Below are 18,446 nucleotides of genomic sequence, written 5' to 3' on the forward strand. Positions count from 1 at the left end.
GGCATGCTTTTTTCACTTGTCAGGCCAGGAGATTGCAACCATTTTTTTCACATGCGGGCCTTGCGCTATTGTGATCTGTGCCTTTGTTTCCTGAAGACTGGATTACTGAAATGTGCACTGCATGGCACTTCACTTTAAATCAACCCATAAACCTAAAATGGTGGAGGTGGAGGTGGTGAAAGTGAAGGTCTGTTAGTAAGCATGCTTCCTACTGGCTACACATCACACCAGTGCTTGGCAATCTGCATTGGCTGATTACTGGTTTCCAGATGGAGTTTAAGGCATTGATTTTAACGTATAAAGTTCTAAATGGCTTGGGACCTTCCTACTTGAGATGTGCCTCTGTCCTTGTGATCAGTAGAGATGCCTGAGCTGGATCCATCTTGATTACAGCGTCCTCTATGAGAGATCTGTGACTTGGAACCAACTTCCTCTACTGCTCTAGCCCAGCCAATGTTGTTCACCTGCACGGCTTACTAGAAAGAATATCTACTTACTTAGCACGTAGCAGTAGGAGGCTGAGGGTTATGTGTGGGTGGAGAATCTTTGTTGAGAGTTGATTCTCATGAGCAGGGTTAGCTGTTAGGTGCTAGTTTTATTATTTGTCTCTTGTTAAAATCCTATAGATGGAAATAAATAAATGGCAAACCCTTTCAAAATAAAATGAAAAGTGCTCAAGGAAAGCACAGAAGAGACATGCAACTCTGGATATTATACTGGGGATAGCTGAACCAGACTTGATGCCTTCAAAATATGTCCATTCCAATATTCACAATCACCAAACCATTCTATTTTAAAAATCACTCTGAGAAACACAGCTTTTTGAATCCCTTGTTATTTTTTATACGTGAGAATTGAGTACTCTGAAAAAAGTTATCATTCACTGGTTAGTTGTAATGTTTATGTTTTAAACAGCAGCTCACTCTTAAAAATAAATTAGATCTTCCTAAAGACAGATAATAAAAGTAGTTAGAAAAAGCTGGTGGACTTACTGTGTATAAAAATTTAATTTTACCAAATCTCTCATGTGAGCACTGATTCAGCTCAGGCACTGATATCATTAGAATTAACTTTCAACAAATTAGGTTTGGGAACAATGAAATGCAATTAAAATATTGTATGTGCTTCAGCGGGAGCTGATAATGTTTCATGCATGTTTAGAGAGGGGAAAAAAACTGAGAGAAACCTCTCTCCTTCAGTCATTAAAGGAACTAATTAAAGCTCCTCTAACAAGGTAAAATAAGATTTTGTACACAGTTTCTTCAGCATTTCAATTTAAGATTCATATGCTTTTATATGCCTACTACAGCTGTTAGAACAAGAATTCCTGTGTCTATGTAAGATGAAAAACAAAAATAAACACCTTTCCAATCCATTTTCATTTTGTTAAGGACTTTCTCCAAAGCATGTTCTTTACTGGCTTGGGAGCTAACAGGGCTTAAAGCTTCCAAATACTTTTCAAGGGCAATCTCTAAAATTTTCTCCAGAGAAGATCCTTCCTGGAGGGTCATGTGTTGAATCCAATCTAAGTAGCACAATTTGAAACTATAATGTCTTAGCATGAAAACAACTGAAACTCTCTTCAATCTAAAAGAGAGTTACTACCAAATACAATGGACAGAGAAAAAACTTCAGAGATTCATGCTTTTCATTGAAAGCAAAGAAACCCCCAAAATGTAAGACAAGAAAAAAGACTAGCTAACGAAAAAAATCCTATATGGAGGTCTGAAGTTTGGCCCTAAATTTGACGAACTAACAGGTAAGTAATTTTGCTCATTCATTGTGGGCCACATTTTCAGAGACCTCAAATCAGCCTCTATATTTATGCACCCAAACTTGCACAATTATTTATACAGGTAAATAATGTAGTTTGTAAATGCAAACTGGATGTTCAGCTACCCAGTCTGTATGCCTCTATCTATATTGTATGTCTAAATTCTATTTACCTATGCAAGTGAATTTGAATAATAGTAGATGAACATTTAGAGGCCATTTAAAAATTATCTCTGGGGGCTATGGGTTTACATCTTCACCATGTGAAAAAATCTACAGCTTCAAAAATGATAGAAATTTACTGGGCTTAGTGTTATATTATGATGGAACCTGAACTGATACATTCTAAATTATTCTTATACTACAAAATGTTTCACTCACACTGCCACTGCCTTACAAATGTTTTTAAAAATTCATTTTTCCAATTCTAAGCCTTCTTTAACTACCTGTAATTGGGTTATTAGTTCTATCAAAGTCCAAACGACAATATTTTACATCACATATAGTATTTTTCCAATTCTAAACTTTAACTACCTGGAATTGGGTTATTAGTTCTATCAAAGTCCAAACAAAAATATTTTACATCACATATAGTATTATTTACACTTGTGCAGCCTGAAATGCCTGACTTTTATAAAATCATTCGTGGTTGCATAGTTTTGACTCGAATTCATGGGTCAGATTTTCAAACACTCCCTGCATTGGCCTAATTCTGCTCCCATTGCACTCCAAAACTGGCCTGTACACCAACTGCAGGATGTACAAAACGTCAAAAAGAGGGGGCAAGTCAGCTGCACCCCTGCAATGATAAGGAAATTGGCCTTGCAGCCAAATTCCTACCTCACAGTGAAGTGATGGCTGAACTGATTAAGGGAGGCCTTAGAATGCACAAATCCTAGAGAAACATACCCTGCTTAGGTTTCAGAGTAGCAGCCGTGTTAGTCTGTATTCGCAAAAAGAAAAGGAGTACCGGTGGCACCTTAGAGACTAACAAATTTATTAGAGCATGCTCTAATAAATTTGTTAGTCTCTAAGGTGCCACCGGTACTCCTTTTCTTTATACCCTGCTTACTATACCAAGCCCCTCCAGCTGCCAGAGCCTACCAGTCTGTCAACGTGCCAGCTGGACTTTGCAAACTCCTATATGCTGGACTCCTGAAAATATTATGACAGAAACATTTTATATAAAACTTCAGGAAACCAAACCTCATGGGTCAGAAAGAAGATAAAAAAAATCCCTTCATAGCCCCAAAACACAATTAGCAAAAGCCCTCTGCATCCCAGGAAGTTGAGACCAGACTAAAGTAACCACAGGAAGGGAGGATAAGTAACAGCAAACTCAAAATGGCTGCTGGCCTGGAAAAAAATTCAAGAGCCCACTCAGGGAACAGGAGAGCACCAAACCAGTCAGGGTCCCTGCATCCCTGCAGTAGCCAATCAAGACACCGAGTAGGGTGAGAATCAGGGAGCCCCAGACCCCAGTTCCTTCCAACCCAAAGAGAGGGCCCATGGTAGGGGAAGGAAACTCTGTATGCAGATCAAACCCTACCCTTGCCTATAACTCCTGGAACTGATAGCATAGTGGTTTCTGAGCCTTACTTTTAATCTAGATTCTTATGCCATGTCTATCAAGATGATATCTGAGCATCCAGCTTGCTGTTAGATTTTGTACATTTATCAAAACAAAGAAAGACCCAAATCCTGCAGTCATTATTCAGGCAAAACCCCCACAGAGAACATCAAAACGAAACAGAGAATTACTAGTTCCCATCAGAATAGCAGCTAAAAGTTACTTCTTGAAATAAGACTGTTGCCATAAAGGTTATGGATTTTACAACACATACCACTACAGATAAAACAAGTTTGAATATGCAAACCTTCACACAGAGATATTAAATAGCCTTTTCGTCACATTTTATGTGAAATGCACTATCAAGTCCAAAATGGAATTCCTACTGCATTCACTGTGGGGGATTAAGGTAACATTAAAATCTTGACAGGTTTCAGAGTAACAGCCGTGTTAGTCTGTATTCGCAAAAAGAAAAGGAGTACTTGTGGCACCTTAGAGATGAACAAATTTATCTGAGCATAAGCTTTCATGAGCTACATGATGAAGTGAGCTGTAGCTCACGAAAGCTTACGCTCAAATAAATTTGTTAGTCTCTCAGGTGCCACAAGTCCTCCTTTTCTTTTTATTAAAATCTTGATGATATTCAGATTTATTATTTATTTACTAGTTTTTCTGATATTGTCCATGATCATTTTATCCAACTTAAGGCTCATATCACAGGGTACAGATGTCTTGCATTTCTTTCTTAAGTTACATACTGGCAAGATGGAAATCTTGTTCAGCCCTCAGATTCTCAACTTAATCTCACTGCTTTCAAGATTTAGAAGTTAACTGTAGAACCATTTACCCAGTAGCAGTGACAGAGACACCTTTTTGATCCCAACCTTTCTCTATCGTCTAATATTAGTGGAGGAATTTGATATTGATGACTTCATTTCTTTAATACTGCTGAAATACATTGCTTTTTGTGCCTTCTCAGCTGATAAAAATTGGCTCCTGGTTTAGTTGCATCATTATTTCAATAACTGTAATATTTATTTCCTTTTAGCCAGCCATCCTTTTTCCTTCATGCACAGCCTCCAATTTTTACTAGTATTACATTATTTACAATATTTGTATTACACCAGCACCCAGAGGCAATGACCAGAATCAGGGAACTGTTATACTTTGTACTGTACAAACAGAAGTAGATACGGTTTTTGCCCTGAAGAGCTTGCGATGAAATTTAAAATGATGCTGTTAGATAATTTTCCTATTGTTCTTGCTATTTTCATGTCATTCCATTATTTGTTCATGTACAGTACATTTGTTGCTGACACACAAGCATGAAGTTTAAAGTGGTACTGCTGGCATTTAAAGGTAATTATACCTCTGTTCTATATCTCCCCTTTTATGTGAATTATCATTATTTTTTTATTATTTGTATTTCAGTAGTGCCTAAGCCCCCTACCTAGATTACGGGCCCATAGCTGAAGTGTACAAACTCATTAATATATCCTTTTTTTCAACCAGCTCTACTAAAGAGCTTACAACTTAAATAGACAAGACAAAGAAAGGACAGAAGTGAAAAAGAGGTGGTGAAGTGACTTGCTCAAGTCCCTTTTTAACTGAATGAAGGAGACACCCTTCTGCAGGGAAAAACAGTATGTGATCATGTAACTGAAGACATATAATGCATATGCACATGGGGGCAGAATTAAGGTTGCATATGTTTATGTGTTACTACACTCAAGTCCAATTGTACAGGCCATAAAAGGAGACGACAATTATAAGCAACCACATTTACAAATCTCTACAAATTAACAAAAATAGTTTGTCTATATATTATAATGCCCAGATTTTGTGTGTGACATCTCAGGGCCTGATAGGGTTAGAGGCAAGTATTTTGCATTCCATTGGGAATCTCTTTTTTCTACTTTCTAAAGGTATAATTCTCATTTGGTAGGCCTGGTGGGTGGAGAGATATTGTATTTTAAAAGTGTCATTGATTCAGACCTGAACATTGCCTCATCCTGCTCCTGAGACCAATATAACGAAGCGGGGGAAATCCCCATGTAAGGGGGAAAGAAAAACACTTCTCTGGCAGGTTATTTTGTGAAAAGAAAATGGTTGCTGTTTGAGGATGCTCAGAGAATTGGAACCTTAGTAATCCTAATTAGATGAACTAGAGGAAAAAGGGCAGGTGAGGTGCTTAAAGGGACAGCATAAAAGCAATTTTTCACACAGTTACTACCGTCATATATATGTTGAAGGTGGGTGGGGGTGCACATGGGTATATCACAGAGATAGGAAGACATTTGCAAGCACACATTCGCGAACATGTACACACACAAACACACACAGAGAGAAAGTACACAGTGTAAAATAGCAAAACTACTTAGATAATTCTTTCATCAGTCTAAACACACCACAGCATAATTCAATCTATCCATGCAATATTGTTTTTGAAAATCTGTCATTTCAGAAAATTACAATCATACTAAAATGGAAAAGTCTGAGCCTATCACAGTATAAAGATGCTACACCAGAACTTGCTCACAACTGAAAAGCAGTTATTTGCAGAGATATGGTATGTAAATCTCTATAGTCTGATCAGCTACTAAAATGAAAATTCAAACCATATGCTAAGAAACACAGCCAGCTCTAATCTCAATTCACAGAGCTGACAGAGGAAACATTTCAAGTGTTTCATTATTAGACATTTTAGTGTATTGATGTCTGAATCAGTAAAAGAAAGAAAGAAAGAAAGAAAGAAAGAAAGAAAGAAAGAAAGAAAGAAAGAAAGAAAGAAAGAAAGAAAGAAAGAAAGAAAGAAATTGGGGGTAGTGAAGGGAACAAATGGGTAACAATAGGAGACAAGACCCAAGATAAAGACTAGAGTGGTGTCATGTGAGGTCTAAAAGATGAGGACACAAAGTTTGAACTTAATATGGTATGCAAAGGAGAGCCAAATAGAGTGATTAAAGAGGGGAACTGTGGCACATTTAATTACATGACTAATGTACTTTGTACTACAACTTTAAATACATATCAACACTGCTGCCTGCAGACACAGGGAACCACTGTGAAAGGCAGAGTTGATGCAGAGTCTTAGGAGACACATTGTCTCATGGAGACTTTACTTTTGTTCTTTCTTCCTGTTTTCCATAATCTAAAATAAATGTATGTTTAGATTGAAAGCATATGTTTTCCTCTGCGTTCAGAAATGCAACATGAATGGTGTGGTCCAATCAAAGGCTGAAGAAGATAATTTTAGAAACTATCTTTTGAGCTGGCTGGGAGAGATAAATGTGAGGTTAAAGAGGACAGAAAGGAAGAAGTTGCAGTAATCAAGACGGGAGATAACCAGGACATGGACAACTGTTTCATTTGCACAGAGTTGGACCAACATTCTGCAGATGATACACAGCTCTACTTATCTTTCATTCCATATGCCCATACCACCAAGATGGCCCAAAGCTTGGACAAGATCAGCTCCTGGATCAAGAACAGTTGACTGAAGCTGAACCTGAACAAGATGCAGAGAAAAGCATTTGGAAGAGTTTGCAGCCATGGTGCAGTCTCCTCTGTTTGAGGGCACATGCTCTTAGCTGGTCAATTCAGTCCATAGTTTAAGAGAGTTCCTGGATTCAGCACTGATGTTAAGCTCTCCCATGGCAGCATCCCAAAACAACACTTTCTGTCGTCTCCATCTGGCCAGGAGATTGTTCGATCCTGGCAGATAATGACTTGGCCTCAGTTACACATGCCTTCGTCACCTCCCATCTACAAAGATGCAATACACCTGGGCATAAAGCCATCAGCCCACGGAAACTCCAACTAGTCCAAAATATTGCAGTGAGTAACCTCAGCAATACAGGCTATCGTAAGCACATCAAATCCATCCCCCACTCCCTACACTGAATAATGAGTCAAGTTCAAGGTCTTGGTCCTTAACTTCAAGGTGATCAATGGCCTGGGATTTTTAAATCATAGCCTAAAGCTTCAGCATGAGGACCATGCTCAACAACTCCCCTGGGGAGAGGATGAGAGAAAGAATGTTAGTCATGCCATTGAATTCACTAGTGGAAGGCACCCAGAGACTACGGTGATGGGGCAAGCATAAGAACCTTTATAGAACAGATAGAAAGGAAGATTTGGGAGTAAAGGAGGTTACCAAGAACAGAGGCCACTCTTTCCTCCTTCATACTTTGATCTCCCTTTGCTTTCATGGCCCCTTACTCTCCAATCTCTGAGATCACTCTGCAGAAAGATTAAGGAGGATGAGTACAGAGTAAAGGCCCTCAGACTTGTCCAGGAAGAGGTAACCAAATATTTCACTGAGAGACATTTCAGTGGAACATAAGGAATACCAGGAGGGAATCAGGAGAGAAGGAAATGCCTTGTGACAATGTCAGTGCCTTCTTTTAAAACCATTAGGGTGCTAGCAGAAACAAACAGCAGAAATACTGGTAAATCAAGACAGAGATTATATATTGCCTACCAAGGAGTTTAAAGATGAAGGGAGGAGTGGCAGCTGTTTAGCAGACAGGTGCATTCAAAACTCAGCATTTGGAGGAGGGATACTACACTGAGGATAAGGAGAAAGGTGAGAGGATACTGAGAGGTTTAGGGTGAAGGAGAGAGATGTGGTTAGTTAGTGAGGAGATAAGGTCAGGGGCATGTAAAGGAAATGGAGTGAAAGTAATTGTGAGATACCTCAAGGCTAGCAACTGGAGTGAAAGGAGAAACACAGTATTGAAGGATGTTTCCAATCTTCTTAAAGAAGTTGGTGAGATCCTGGTAAAGAGGGAGGGGCACAGGGTCTGAGAATGGAATTGAAGGCATAGAACTCCATGGAGGGAGAAGGAGAAGCGTTGTTAAACAAGCATACTCAGTAATACGCAATACTCAGTATTATGCACCTTTCAAACATACTTGGAGAAAGGATGGTGATAAAAACACAGATAGGAAATAAAATTTTAAAAGTCCTAATTTTGAATTATGTAATTTTATACATTAAATCCAAGAGTAAGAAACTTGGAAATGCCTAAAATTACATAAATTGCAGGAGGACTATCTCTATTCCCTCACATTAGCAGGAAGAACCTATGTGTTTGCTTTGGAAAAATAAATTTAGGAGACAATCTCATGGAAAAATTAATCCACAGGGACACAGCTGTTATTCTTTTTGACACTTCACTATGGAACAATTTATTAATAAATATACAACAAATAGATGATGATGGATTAACCTGTGTCTTGAAGATCTGAAAAGTTAAAAACAGAGGAGTTGTTCTATGTTGTATATTACCAATAAAAGCAAAAGCTCAATGCCTATAGACTTTGAATGAACAGCTGTAGGGCCCAGTTTTCCATGGTGTTGAGTGTCTTCAACTCTAATTGTATTCAGGAAGTGCTTAGCACCTTGAAGGTTTGGGCCTTTAATGAATTAAAAATTCAATACAGAAAAGCCTTTATCACTTTTGTCTATCCTGCTGCTAAAGAATAATTATTTCCAACAGTATATTTTTGAGTTCTTTGGTTCAATCTAATTTGAAATGACTCTTGTAATAATGCTTCCAACACTTCCCTCAAAAGAATTCTTCACAGGTTAACAAACCTCACCATTTGGAAACATCCCCCAAAATTAGTCTATAAAGGTACTTCTGTCTGATTGCCATACACCTTACTCACACATTTCATCCTAAGCTTTGTGAGATGCATATGTCTTGGTGAGCCATGGATGGAAAGTAGTCACTGATATAGCAGGGTACTGACCCATTTCTAGTTCTGAAGATCACAACCAAAGGAGTGAATTGGCATAGAAGAAGCCTGAGTTCCAGTGGGGGAGATCAAAACACAGTTACAGTAATGCAGCTTCTAGATGACAAATACAGATCATTATGGTCAGATCCTTCTGTGCACAGAATGGATGAAGAAGGCTGGTCTCCTGCACTATATGAAGAGTCAAGCAGGCCTCTCAGAATCCACATTGCTCAGTGAATGGATTGCACTTTACAGGAAAGTTGCTAGGTTCAATGCTCTGAAGGAGCCATTGATAATTTCCTTTAGCAATGTACACACTTGTTCTTTCCTGGCATTCACCAGCCTGGATGAGCACTGATGTGTTTTAAAGGTGGTGGGTCAAATATTCCTAATCTTTTTGAGCTTCACCTTGCATGATGGGTGCAATCTGCACTGGGAATGGTGGCTGGTTATTGCCAAGATAGAGAAGTTATGGACTTCTCTAGCTCTGTAAAATCCCATCATATTTGATTTATCTCCCCTGTAAAGTAACATAAGAGGTCTTCGCAGCAGTGGCACCAGTTAGGAGAGGCTGGGGGAGGGGGCAAATGTCCCACCTTTCCCCAAGTTTTTGCACTTGCTCAAAGTTCCACAGGCTGCGGAGTCAGGGGGCCAAGGCCCACCGCTTCAAAGCAGCATTCCTATGCTAAATCTGTACAGCTGCTGCTGGAATGGTTAGAGCATCACTCCGTCTTGCATGGTCACACCACCACTGAAATTTGACTCAGCTGACCCTCCATACAGACGGAGGGGAGGCAAGCTAAATTGCATTGCAGCCTGGTGCACAGGATCTCAACACCACTTAAATTTGGCCTGGCTGCCAGTCTGGCCAGACGATGGAGGGACAGCTAGGCCAACTGGTGTTGCAACTTGGCACACGGGGAGTCTTTTCCTGTACAGCAGAGCACAGGGAAGTCCTCTGAGAACTCAACTCCAGGAGGCACAGACTCACACACTGTGTGGGTAAGAGATTCCCAGGGCCCTTCTGGGAGGTGCAGGGGGGGGCACAAGCAAAAATCGGAATGGGGGCCCTGCTCTGAGAAGGGCTGGGATTTCCCCCGCTCCACAAGAAATATCTGAATTTGCAGTAGTTAGTGCTTGGGTCAAGTATCTGGATTATAGAGTCTGGATTGAAAAGCATTTCACTATACAGAATAGGTCAGCTAGTCATGATTTTGCAGCTGTGATGGTGGAGGAGTAGAATTGTTGCTTTACTTCTATTACTGCAGTGGCACAGACTTGGTTTGCTCATTAGTGTTCTACTCTTTTGCCTCAGTAATTTGTCAGTGGAAATCTTCATGGTTGGTGAGAAAGGAGGGCCTTGCAGCTGGATAATTTGCATTTCTACAAAATATTATAAGATAGATAGATTTAAGAACCTTCAGGGTGAACCAGCTTTGTTGATTTGCTCTCCTAATGGAAGGAGAAAGGTAATGATCTCCACCTACATGAGGTAGTGATCAGATCAGAGGAGAGGAATGCTTGTTAAGTCTCCAACATTCATTCCTAGGCTAAAAGATCAATCTAGCATGTTGAACATATGGGACCAGATATATTGTGTGTGAACCCTATTGGCTCCATGCAGGAGAGGAGATCAGATGCTATAGTCTACATAGTGGCAATCACCAAGAACAATGTTCTGGTGGTTTACAGGTTTTGGTTTTTGTATGCATTTTAACACAAAGTGAAAGTATATATTTACACCTGCCAGACATGTTTAGAGTAGTATCTTCCAACTCAGTCTCTTAATTTTTCAAACACAAATTTATTGTTAAGTTGTTTGTAAAATACTGAGTATATTAAGCACATACTGAGGAAAAGTATAGGAAGTAATAATTAGATATGCTGGTTTTCATGTGAGGAGAGCCTACCTAAGTAAAAGAAGGCTTGACTGAAATTTCCTGGTACATTATCTAGTAAATTACTAGAACTTACATTGACGTAGATAATGCTTGCCTGGCTGACAACATAATTAGTTGCACACATTTACTTGTGTAAAAGCAAGACTGTTGCACTTTTGAAAATAATATTGTGCATCCAATACACATACAATACTAGGGACAAATTTTACACTGTTGCAAATCTGGAGTAAATTAATTGGAATAAATAGAGCTACTCTATATTTACCCTGGTATAACAGCGAACAAAATGAAAAGGAGTACCCGTGGCACCTTAGAGACTAACAAATTTATTAGAGCATAAGCTTTCGTGAGCTACAGCTCACTTCATCGGATGCATCCGATGAAGTGAGCTGTAGCTCACGAAAGCTTATGCTCTAATAAATTTGTTAGTCTCTAAGGTGCCACGGGTACTCCTTTTCTTTTTGCGAATACAGACTAACACGGCTGCTACTCTGAAACTAGCGAACAAAATGTGGCTCACTTGCCAGTAATAATAATTTGGCAACAATTTTAAAAAATACAACCCTACATGTCTAAATGTACTAGTCCTATTATCAAAATTGAGAAAATGATGGCAGCGATGTCTAAATCTGTCAATTAAGCCATTACAACTGTAATAATTCTTTTCATATTAATAATTAGGTACAATATTTGTAATCTGTGCTTTGTATTTTGACAGTACAATACAAAAAGTTTATGAAGAAATTATTGGGCTTTGCATTGATGCTGATGGGTCCCCATTACAGACCTGCTGAAATTTTAACTCTCACACAAACATAAGAATAAATAGGTTGGAGTATGCACATAGAGAGTAAATATATTATTCTGACATTCATTCTTCACTTTGGTTTAAGTCATTCCATATGTGCTTAATGCTCTTTGGTACTAGACTGCAGCATATTTACATTGTAGTATCCACTCTAGCTAGTGGACAATACATTGTCTGTATACCAGATTCTGCATTGTTGAAATTAAAATAAAACAACATATAAAAAAGACCGTTGTGTGACACTTTTGGAATATAGTTTAAAGTAATTCCATTTCAAGGTCTACAATTGAAAACAGTCACCCATGTTGTCATTACTGGTATTCTACCATTTTGTTTCTCAGGAACAAAAACTGTGGTATAAGAAAAGGGCTCATATTTATAATATTAGGGGGGTCTGCTGCAATTTATATAAGTAACTCCTATTAATAGTAATGGTAGTTACTCTCATTATCAATGGAAGAGAACTTCATACAAAAGGTAAGCAGAGAAATAATGAATTTTCACTTGTTTGTCATTCTTTTTTGTCATTCTATTAATTATTTAATACTCTGTCCTTTGACAACAATTTTAAAGGCAAAGAATGTGTATTTGCTAGCACACAACACTCCTCCTCTTAAACTGAAAGCTGACAGGTTGTTGTTGCAAAAAATGAAAACAAAATCTTTCATTGAGAGCATCCTGTTTAACCTTTCTGTTACATGTGCGATTAAATTTACTAACTGATTTTATTAAATTTGCAAGATAGTATATTTATCTTGATTTTGGGGACAGTGTGTTGATAAAATTTGCAAATATATTGGTCAAAAAATAGACCAGTCTCGATGCACTGGGTTGGCACATTGTCAAAGCAGAGTGAGTTTCTCTCTCTCTCTCTTTCTCTCTCTCTCACACACACACACACACACACACACACCATGAATGTTGCCAATAGAGTTAAATTTTCACATTAATACTGGAAGCAACTCAAAAGAACCCCGGCCGACATCCCATCTGTTCCCAGAAATTAAATTTAGAAATCATATGTAATATAGACATTTCTGTCTGAATATTATAAAGCTCTGACACATCCAAGCTTTCATTAAAAAGCTCTGAGATGTGACTTGAATAACAATTTGTCTTAGTTAATTAGTATTTTCAGTTTAGCATATTCACTTTCAGACGTATTGCTGTTTGCACATGGTAATTTAAGTAAACAGATCCCATCCACAGCTGCATCAATTAACACTGCTAATCAAAACTGAATTCAGGTAATTAGACACATTTATGCAAAAAGTGTGTAATTTGGGGGAAAGCTAGATTCTTCAGTAATATTCCAATAAGCATGAGTCCCTTTTTGCAGATAAGATGAGGAAATAAATGGTAAATCAGCACTAATACATACCTGATGCAGCCTCAGTGAAAAATATCTAAATTAAATCTCACTGTTTAATTGGCCTGTATTTTCAGAAATAGGACTATATTTTTTGTTTAAATGTATTCCTCAATGTTTCCATATAGAACAGTTGTTTCATGTCTGAGTAGAGACATACCATCAGACAGGACTTACAAGGTTGTTTCTTCAAATATTTGTGTATTTATGGGCTATGCTGGTCAAACATGCTCTCATATCCTGTCTAGCAATTTCTTAATGAAAATGCCCTCAGCGCATTTTCATTTTCTTTTCTTCAGAGAAGGTATATGTTAGTTATCTTCAAGAAACCACCATTAAAAATGTCTCTCTTTTCTCCCAATCATGTAAGAGTTCTCTTCCCATGTTCACCTCATCTTAACAGTGGAAAATAGTAAATACCAAATTACACCAAAATACTCCGGTTTACAAATTACTTAACTTTAAATTTCTACAGCTCTGTTTTCAAAGCCACTTACTAAATACCAGTTCCCCTGTTTTTTTTCTACATTTTCACCAAACTACATTTAGTAAAGCACAGGGACAGCTGTATATTAATATCAAAGGCAATATTTAATTTGTATTAGACAATACATTCAAAGTAGGAACACTTATTATGACAACAAACACATAGTCTTTTACCTTTTGACTCATCATATTCCAGGGTCTTGGCTAAATCCCAGGTGTACACAGAGCTTTAATAAGTGACATGTTGATTTTAAATTTTTTCAGCTTTTGTTTTCATAGTTGTGGGCACTTTCAAAAGGCTATGCAAGTCTAGTTGACAAAATACCTTTGTCAGTTTGTAGCTAGTCTTCCATAAATTCTGAACCTGATGAAAAAACTGACAAAGGGAATTATTGATTTTTAACAGATGTCTAAAATTAATCTACCATTTTGCCTACCTCAGGCTAATTCTTGTTCTCATAAGAGAACAATATAAAGCAAAATTGATTTCTCTTCAAAATAGCATGTTATCTTTTCTTAGACTACAGCAGGTCTCTCCCATCCCATAACTCAGAAATACTCACTTTCAAATAAACTTTTTAACATCTACATTGTAAACTATGATTATTATAAAATTACTCATTTCTATAAAATATTTATGTTAATATATTAACTCTTTGTAATTATCAGTGACTAACCCAATAAAGATTTTGAAAATGCACAGCATTTATTTAAATCAGAAAGAAATACACACACACACACACTGTACTGCGTAATTTGCTGTTGTGTAGAATGTATGAAAAGCTAAAGTTTCAAGTACCGTAGTTAAATGGGTTAACAAACCTCCAGTTTTAATTTAGCTGTTTGAGTTGAATACCACTTAAACGTATTAATACATTATCGAGTGCACCTTATCCACCTCACAAAGAATTCAAAAGAAAACAAATTAAAGTATATGGTAGAAAATAGTATTCTGAATATTTGGCTGTTAAAATATCAATTAGCCACATTGACTGCTGTTACTATGATCAAATCTTGAAATTTAGGATAAGGCAATTTCTAACTTCTACCAGGACAAACTAAAAGCATATAAAGTTCCCCCTGCCATCCTGTCTGAAGGGCAGTATGAAGCAACAATATAACCTCACCTCTTTTCCACTTCCTCTGCATTGACTTGTAAGAGAGGGACATTCACCCACTTGTCATATAATGTTAAACTGAACAGCAGTTGTCCATAGTCTCTCAAATAGTTCCTTTACATTGACATACACTGTATTTCATCAAAACAGCTGATTTGATCTGTCTCTGAAAGAACTTCCTTCTGCTTGATTAATGTTTTCTTAAGAGAGCAAAACAAAAGCTGTAATCACTAATGCTGCTTTAAACAGTACACACTGTAGCAAAAGCACTACAGTAACAACATAAAACCCAACTGGTGCTTTCCACCACCCTAAAGTAATTACAGAGCTGTTTTTAATGGAATGTGTGCAAGTACTGTACATAGTTGGCTTGGCTGTTATGCCCTTACTACATCAGTAAATATAAACAAATATAGTTCAGAGCTTCTCTTCACTAAGCACCATCACAGCACAATTCACCATTCGCTGGAAAACTTAATACTTTATTAGAATACCAATATTTGTTGAATTTTGCATTTATTAATTGGTATTGAGAAATTTAAGATGGTATTAACTAATATTATCAAAGAATTATTGCATATTTAAATAACTAAAAGAGGTTCACACTGAAGTTGATTAGTACATGAAGAATTTCTGAAATATACACACATAACTCATCTACTGCTTATTTATCACTTAACTTTACAATATGGGAAGGAATGGGCATATTTAATGGTAATGAAAAGAAAAATGCATGAGATTATAGAGGTACCCTTTATTAGTAAAATGTGATGGATACCTAGTGTTAAAAGAAATCTTATTAAAGAAACTCAGGTCTGAGAAGACCAAGCTTTTTCAATTTACAGTAGGTAGTACTAAATATCATACTCCATGTATTTAAATGAATTTGGACATTATAATTTAAATATTTATTTAGTATACCTAGTATGGATTTGATTACTCATGATATTTCCATACAAATTAGTTTTGCAAACATGGGATCATCATTTTTATACAGTAAGTTTAAAGTTTGAGAACTGCAGAGGCAAAAACTGATAGCTAATCATTAGTAATCTACACCCTCACAAAAGAGAGACAATGAGTTGTTTATAAATGTGGAATGGAATGCAAGTCCCATAATTAAGAATCAGGCAATGATCCTTTTAGCAAATGGATCTCTTAGTTAAACATGCTGCTAATCCAAGCCTCAAGGTATAATTCATTACTCTAGAGGATCCCCTCTATATTTTTGCCAGCTGTTCTATCTAGGTCACTCCACCACAAGTGTAGTTTTCATCTTTACCTCACTTTCTTCCTGGAGTCCCACAAGCAGAAGCCTGTCTTTCTGAAAGCTGTTTAAAGTGTAAATGAAAAGACTAGGCAGCAGTGAGCTACTACCTTAAGCTCCTTAATTTCTGCACTACAATGCCTTGGACTGTTTTACCTTGGTAAATTCAGTATGCATTCTTCTTTGATGAAAGAGAGGAAAAAATGAATATGGAATGGAGATAGCACATTTATTATCATTTTAATAGTGTAGAGCTATAGAAAAGGACAGGAACTTTTTACTATGCACTGAGCCGCTAAGGGCTGGGTCACTGAAGTGGCCATTACAGCTGATCCAGATACCTGCACTGTGGCTAGCCATGCAGGAGGAGAAGCAGGTGGCCAGGAGGGGACAGAATAGGGAAGGGAATGGGGGAAGAGCCCTGCAATTTTCTGGCACACCAGGGAACCTAAAGATGCACTGGATGTTAACCTGGTACAGTTTACTCCTTCTCCAGGTGAGTGGGGGGAACTGGGAGGGAAAGAGTGACCTTTTGAGGGCTTGTCTATACACAAACTGAATAAAAAATAACTGTACTGGTTTTAATTCACACACACTGATATTTTGGTGAAAGCCTCTTATCCAACATGTGAACATCCCACACGCAGATTTATACCAAAACAATGGAAGGTATGAATTTAAATGGACTGAATTATTTTGGTTCAGGTTTTGTGGAGCCAAGCCCTCAGACGGTCACTATCTTCCTCCTGAACTGCTTCGGGGCAGACCAGCAATACACAGATCCTTACCCTGGGTGAATTGTTAAGACACAATTTAGCCATAAATGACTACAAAATTATTCACCAACTTGGAGTTACTTTTTATTTAAAAACTAAAGAAGAAGAACAAATTTGATAGTTCTGAAGCCATTTCTGAGACAAAGAATTCCTGAGGATGCAATGAGGGTATGTAGAAATCAAGACATTACCATTTTATACAAATAAATTAATAGGGTTTAAAACTTTTTGTAATGTAATTTTAATGTAAACCTAACCCAATGCAAAACCAAAATCGAACAGAAATTATGTTGGAGACTGCTGAAATTTTCTAAGGTAGTACAGTGGTCCTTGTAACCCAACCCACAATCCTGCAAACAGTTAAGCAAACACAAAAAACTTTATGTATGTGACCAGTCCCATTGGTTTCAATGAACTAATCAAGTCACACATGTGGTTAAGTGCAAATGTACTTTTGGGATCAATCCTGCCAGGTGATTTTGGCCTCTTCAGCACTTAAGTGTATTCTTAATATTAAACAATGTGAGTAGTACCACTGAAGTCAAAGCATCTAAGCATGTGAGTAGATCTTAACTTCAATGGGACTACTCATATGCTTACATTTAAGCAGGTGCTTATGTGGTTTATTGATCCAAAACCAGAGTTCTCAGTCCCCTGCAGGATCAAGCTCCAAATGCAAAGGGTTGCGCAGGTCAGCAACATTACTCAGGAGAGTAGTCCTGTTAACTTCAATAGGATTACTCACAAGAGTAATGTTGCTCACTTGTGTAAAGTCTTTGTTGGATCAAGTTCTAAGGGAGACAAAATACATCAATGTGATTTATATATCATACCTCTTTAATGAGTTCCCATTTTTTTCCATTGATACCATCTAACTCCCAGGTGTAAAGATTAGCTTCGGACAGTGGTTCTTTATTCTGGAATTCCTTTACCATGACAGCCACATCAGTTCTGCACTTTGCCACTGGACTAGTTTTGCCAGAACTAAATCTTTCTCTTTCTGCAACTGCATCTCACTGACATGCAAAAATGAAAATTAAAACATTTTTTTTTAAATCTTGAATGACAAACCACTCTTTTCTGTGTTTGCATTTAAATTGGACAGAATAATTTAGCCATGGTTTTTAATTTCAGAAGGGTTAATCACCCTAGCAAAGGTCAATAAAACTTTAATCTCCAATAAAATTGTTGCAGCTCCAATCACCTGCAGGACATTTATTATATTCTTATTTCCATGCCAAAGACTGCATTACTAATCTTCTAACTCTTTACATTAGCACATTCACCATTAACATTTTACTAACATTATTAATTCCTCTAAAACTATTACAAGAGTTCATTTCTTCACATCTCAGGAAATAATCCTGTTAAAAACCAGGCACATCTGCTGTGACAGTTGCTTTAGGGGACCCCTCTAATCCTCACAGAGGTTTGATACTCCAACTGAGTTCTAACAATGCACGAAGTCTCAATTACATAAAATATTATGGGGTTTAGGTTAAAACAACAATACACTCTTGTAGTAATTTAATCTTGCCTATTGTCTGCAATTACATCACTAATCTATTTTGCTGCTATTCACTACATTTCCTATTCAAAACAAAATATTGATTTATAATTTTTTTAAACT

General features: G+C 37.3%; 1 long non-coding RNA gene across 10 annotated transcripts in view; it reads right to left on the minus strand.

The window, feature by feature from the left end:
* Positions 1-18,446, minus strand: part of LOC119845242 — a 103,535-nt gene that overhangs the window by 10,977 nt on the left and 74,112 nt on the right. For 9 of the 10 annotated variants that reach the window (XR_006274054.1, XR_006274061.1, XR_006274059.1 and 6 more), the window contains 3 exons: positions 17,650-17,832; positions 14,783-14,973; positions 13,830-14,019 (listed from right to left, as the gene is read on the minus strand). This is a non-coding gene — a long non-coding RNA (uncharacterized LOC119845242). The remainder of the gene's footprint in view (positions 1-13,829; positions 14,020-14,782; positions 14,974-17,649; positions 17,833-18,446) is intronic. The other variant, XR_006274050.1, reaches the window with a different exon arrangement.

The sequence above is a fragment of the Dermochelys coriacea genome, chromosome 1 (assembly GCF_009764565.3).
Source record: "Dermochelys coriacea isolate rDerCor1 chromosome 1, rDerCor1.pri.v4, whole genome shotgun sequence".
Lineage (NCBI taxonomy): Eukaryota > Metazoa > Chordata > Testudines > Dermochelyidae > Dermochelys > Dermochelys coriacea.